We start from the raw sequence: 6,236 nt of genomic DNA on the forward strand, positions 1-6,236 counted from the left end.
ACCCTTTAGTAGTTTATGATTTGTTAAAAGTGTTATGTAGCTTGTATGGTTTGTTGAAAGTGTTGGGTAGCTTGGAAAGATTGAAGTAATATGTAGTTAGATTTTTCTGGCTATTCTGCAGTTATGGTAGTATTTTTAGTTTAAACTTAGTTGTGGTGAAATTTAGGATATTGGGTACTTGTGAGGTGTAGCATATTCATGGAGTAACTTTGAGCATTTGAGAGGAGGAATATAAGACTAATCAAACATATTTATGTTTTAGGTCTTTAACGATGGACAATGGTTGGATGAAACTTAGGAATAAGTTCTCGGTTGAGTATAAAGAGGGAGTATCCCAATTTTTAGAGCTTGTAAGGTATCACTTCGATGAGTATGGACGAACAAGGTGTCCATGCAAGAGATGTATGAACTCAAATTGGGACTCATTATAAGGTGTGGAGTGACATTTATTAACAATTGGAATATCCCCCCTCTTATACAGATCAAGTGTATCATGAAGAGCTAGTGAACATGTATAGAGGTATAGAAAGATTAGATGAATGAACTAGTTGTGACACTTTTCATGAAGGAACTAGCATTAACCCTTTTCCTAAAGAAAATGAAATGTTGGGTATGCTTCATGATTTACAAGCTCCGATTATGCACGAAAAAGAAACAGAGGAAGGTTTGGAGAATGACATGTCGTTTAATAGTGGGGTAGAACAAGTGACAATGAACATACTTCAGGGTTATTAAATGAAGCACGTAATGAGCTATACCCTGTTTGTTCAGAATTTTCATCCTTGAACTTCTTGGTTAAGTTGAGGCATGTCAAGGTTCTTAATGGTTTGAGTAATAAATCCTTCGACGTGTTATTAAAACTGTTAAAAGCAGCGTTTCTAATGTGTAGTACTACTATCCCTAGGTCATTCTACGGAGCTAAATGAAAACTGCGTGACTTGGACATGAAATACGAGACTATTCATGCGCGTAAGTACGATTGTATATTATATTGGAAGGAGTTTGGGGATTTGCAACATTGTCCAACTTGCGGTGAGTCTTGGTACAAGGTTAGTCCTAACAAAGGAAAACAAAATTATGCACAAGGTATTGCGTCATTTTTCGTTGATACCGAGATTACAACGATTGTTTGTATCGCAAGAGGGCTTGTTTGACATGAGATGACATAAGGATAGACTAGTCGAAACTGAGGGTGTGTTGAGACATCCAGCTGATGCAGAGGGATGGAAACATTTTAATTTTGAATTTCCTGAGTTCGCTTCAGATTCACGGAACGTTCGTTTGAGGTTAGCTTCAAATGAGTTTAATTTGTTTGGTCATATGAGTACCTCGTACAATATGTGGTATGTGATGTTAATTCCTTACAATTTTTCACCTTGAAAATGTATGAAAGAGTCCAACTTCTTCATGTCATTGCTCATACCTAGTCCAAGATCTCATGGCAGAGAAATTGATTTTTACCTCAAATCTTTAATTGAGGAATTGAAAGAGTTAGGGACCTTTGGTGTGCATACATATGATTCTCTTACCAATCAGTTCTTTCAGTTGTATGCTGCTTTGTTGTGGACGATTAATGACTTCCTGTCATATGTGACCTATTCGGGTGGAGTACGAAGGGGTATCAGACATGTCCTATATGCATGAGAGATAGATCGTCATTTGGGATAAGAGGGAAAATATCTTTCATTGGACGTTAGCGTTATCTTTTAGATAACAACGTTTGGCATAGAAGTAAGCTACACAATGGAAAGATAGAGCGTAGGCCTCCTCTGGTGGTAATGAATGAGCATGAAATCTTTGAAGAACTAGATTTTTTGGAGTTTCCAGTTATGAGTAAACATCCCTCATTGAAGGATAAGAAAAGAACGTGAGTTCTTAATTGGACTAAGAGAAGTATCTTTTTCGAACTTCCTTACTGGTCCAAACTAATATTACGGTATAAACTTGATGTAATGTATATTGAGAAAAATGTTTATGACAACTTAGTTGATACGTTGTTGAATATTGAAGACAAAACAAAAGATACCACGAATGCTTGATTGGACCTATAAGATTTGAAAAATAAGAAAGAATTTACATCTGATAGAAGTCGATAACATATTGATGAAGCCATATGCAAGTTACACGTTGACTAGTAGCAAACGAGTAGCATTTTGCAAGTATTTGAAATCAGTTAAGTTTTTCGATTGATTCATTTCTAATATCTCACTATGTGTGAACGAAAGAGACGGGAAAATATTAGATCTTAAAACAAACGACTGTCATGTTTTCCTTCACGAACTTCTCCTTATTGGTGTCCGAGCATATGTACCGAAAAATGTGTCTTCTGTTGTTACTGAATTGTGTGGTTTTTTTGTGACTTGTGCGCAAGAACGATAAGAATAAATGATTTGGACCGACTGCAATCAGAAATCATAATCATCATTTGTAAGTTGGAAAGAATATTCCCACATACCTTCTTCGACGTAATGATACATCTTGCCGTTCAACCAACCATATGAAATCAAAGTTGCTGGTCCGGTTTTTTTTTATAGTTGGATGTATCCCATTGAAAGAAGTCTATGCTCGTTAAAACATATTTTCTAAACAAACACGTTCGAGAGGTTGATTGCAGAAGCATATATGATGAATGAATCAGGGATCTTTTCTTTGAGATATCTAAATGGAATTGAGACCTGATTCAATGGAGATTAACGAAATAATGATAGCATTCCCGATTGTCGCCACGTACCCGAGACGACGCGGAGCGACCGACGTCCTTAAGAAGGTTTAATTTTTTTTTTAAAAAAGAGGAGTCGCCACCAATCTTTTTTACGGTGTGATTGGACACCGAAATAAAGTGAATCATTTTAAATAAAATAAAAACTGGTCTACGAAAAAATTAGAGTTGAGTTCGGTAGTCATTTGTGTACGGGGAAGGTGTTAGCACCCCATAACACCCGTTTTAGAAAACGATGGCCAAATTTAATGTCTTGAATAAAATTTATTTTTTTAAAAAAGAACTATGTCTTATTTCATTGCTCACCACTCCAATATTTGGAGCAATGATCCCATAAAATAAGTGGGATACACCCATTAATTAGACTATATTAGGGAAAAATTCCTCACCTTAAGAGAATGAGAAATTGTTACAATTTCTCAAATTCTATCATAGGCTAGTCTTCGAATAAAGTTTTTTTTTAAAACATTGTTTAAACATATTTTCTCTTGGTATCAAATCTTGGACTCCCTAAGATATTGATCCTTTACCTCAAGAATATAGAAATAACGGACTCCCAGAAATTTCTAGATTCCATCGTAGGATTTTTTTTAATCGAAATCGGCGTGGTTATTATAAAAAAATATAGATTAGGAAACACTAGAAGAAATCTAGTCTTTAATGTCGAGTGAAAAAAGTGAAAAATGGGCTTTAATGTCGTTTTTCAAAAGGCGGATGTTTAATGTCGGTTTTAAACCGACATTAAAGATAGAGCTTTAATGTCGGTTTAAAACCGACATTAAACACCCTGCTTTTTTTGAACTGACATTAAAGCCCATTTTTATTTTATTTTTATTTTTTAATTTTGTAAAAATTCAACTTTCTCTCTCTTACTTTACTCTTTTCTCAAACCCTCCTACACACTATTTTTCATCTTTCTCAAATTTCTTTCACCCTTCTCAATCTCATCACTTTCTTCCCTCTCTTCTTCGACAGTTGCCGCCACCACCACCAGCATACATCAGATTCTTCCATCCCTGTCGTCGTCGTCAGTTTCTTCCATCCCTTTTTGAATATGTAATGTGTTTGTTTGTGTTTCTTTTGCTTTGGATCTATTTATCGTCCGCATCCCTAACCTCTTTTTAATGGGAAAACTGAAGTTGAGCAACTACATAAGGTAATATGTGGTACTGTGGTTTTTTCTATTGTTGATATTTTATTAATAATATGAACTCTTGTATTATAATATCGAGCTGCTTCTTTTTCTTCTTCTTGTTGTTGGTATGACTTGACAAATTTTTAGAACCCTAGGCACTCCAAATGAGACTACTTGGCCTGGATACTCCAAGCTACCTGGTGTTAGAGTCAACTTTGTCAAGCATCAGTAAGTTTTAAGTGCTTATCTTCTTTCTCAAGCTACCTAGTCTTGTAATGGTTTTGTCTTTTTAAGTAAAAGAGTTGAATTCATTCTAAAAAAAACTTTTGAAGAACTCATTTTTAATTTTCAATAACTGGGTTTTGTTTTCAAAAACCTTGGTAAAAAGTAGATAATAGGCTTAAATTTCAAAAACCAAACACCAAAAACCAATAGTTACCTACTGATGCCTATATTATTTTGTTATTCTGTGTTCAATGACTCTTCTATATAATTCTTGAATATGAAAACAAATGTGGTATGTGATTGTTCACTTTAGTTGTAACATTCTTAGTACCAATTAATAGAAGTTTTTGAGGGAGATGGAGCAGAAGCACATGAAGGAGACATGGTGGAGTTCAATTATGTCTGCAGGCGTTCAAATGGATATTTTGTTCATAGGTAAATGTATTTCTCTTGTATACAACAGCCGACTGAGCAAATTTGTTGGTGGCTTTATGGCCAATTTTATCATTATATTTTCAGTCTTTCCCAATGCTTCTGTTGTCATATTCGCAGCACCGTTGATCAATTCAGTGGAGAAAGCACACCAGTAATCCTGCCTTTGAAAGAAAAACAGGTAGTCTCTTATTTTATATCAGTTTGCAGAAAATTATTAGGGCAGAGTTCTTTCTAGAGTTTTAAATGGCTATTATGCATAATGGCCATATAGTTGTGCTTGCTGTTCATTTTATTTGTTTGAAAATTCATGACGTTGAATCAATGTCAACTACTTGCCTTGCAATATTATTGATAATCATTGACTGGAGGTCTAGTTATGGGCTTAAGAAGTAGCCTAAGATTGGAAGTTTGGATATATTTATCATGTCTTACAGTGTCAAAAGATTGGGTTTATACAGCCCATCACAAGAACTTGCTGACGTTTGGAAGATGCTCTTTTAGTTCATATCATATTTTTTTTCTAACTATCAGTTTATCAATTAATTCAAGTGAATTCTATTATACTTTCATTTGCTTATTTGAATTTCACTATTTTTTTACAGAGAATATCAGCTGAAGAAGCTCTTGATCATGAGTGGTTACGTGAAGTGCCTCTCCCAAAGTCTAAGGAGTTTATGCCTACCTTCCCTGCACAACATGCTTGAGACAGATAGCTAAATATTTCTTTATGGATTTCATGCCTGCCTATATTTGATTCATGTGCACAACAAGCAAAAATTGAAAAAACTGGTTGTCATTTTTTATCATTTAAGAAAATATGTTACATTCTGGTTTTATAGAATATAAAATATAAAATATTAAAGGCTAAATGACAATTTGGAACTTTAAGGTCTAAAAAGTTTGGGTTATGGGTTATCCTTTACTCAAAATGAAAGTGTAGCTTATAATTCATTATATGCTTCATGCAACAAGAGATTGGTATATATATATATATATATATATATACACTGAATAATAATAATGTTAAAGGAAGCTAGAAATAGGTAGGGGTAATTAAGCAGAAGAAGAGTACGGGTGTAGACACTTATCACATTTGGATTTTCGGCTTGTTGAATCTGTTCTCGAATGATTCGGTTTGCTTTGAACCTTTTTTTTTTGTTAAATAAGCTGGTTTCTATTTTTTACATTTTTGTTTTATTTGTGATGTTTACTGAATTATGTAGGTTTCAGCTGCGAGGACTTGCAATTTTATATTTGTATATATTTTTTGCTTCAGCAAAGGCAGCGTGACATTGAGTTTAGGAAATCTGATAATGAACAGAGATAGAGGTAACAATATTTTCTAACGTTAATGTATTGTAGGACATTACCAAAGGCTTCAATTATGAGTAAATTCGTATGACTATGCTAAGAAATTTATGAAATTATGCTTTGTTTGGTTATCTTATGGATATTCAGCAAATGCAACGTGACATTGAGTTTAGGAGTATGCTTTGTTTGCTGTTTTGCTTTGTAATGTGGTTATGTTGTTCAAATCAGATTCTTGTTTTTGATGGCTCTATTGTAATAATTGTTGTTTAGCCATAAGAACAACCAAGAGATATATTGTTATCTAATCTATGTAATCAAGCAAATCACAAGCACCAAATAATATGTAGGAAATTGATGGTTCAAGTTCAAGCTTCAGTCAACAATTTTGAATTGAAGTTATTATACAAAAAA

General features: G+C 33.9%; 1 long non-coding RNA gene across 1 annotated transcript; it reads left to right on the forward strand.

Moving 5' to 3' along the window:
* The first annotated feature begins 4,208 nt into the window (after positions 1-4,208).
* On the forward strand, positions 4,209-4,693 carry LOC127149794 (uncharacterized). Its single transcript, XR_007821498.1, has 2 exons — positions 4,209-4,514; positions 4,632-4,693. It is a non-coding gene; the product is annotated as an uncharacterized LOC127149794 (long non-coding RNA).
* Positions 4,694-6,236: the final 1,543 nt, after the last annotated feature.

This window comes from Cucumis melo, chromosome 6, assembly GCF_025177605.1.
Source record: "Cucumis melo cultivar AY chromosome 6, USDA_Cmelo_AY_1.0, whole genome shotgun sequence".
Classification (NCBI taxonomy): Eukaryota; Viridiplantae; Streptophyta; class Magnoliopsida; order Cucurbitales; family Cucurbitaceae; genus Cucumis; species Cucumis melo.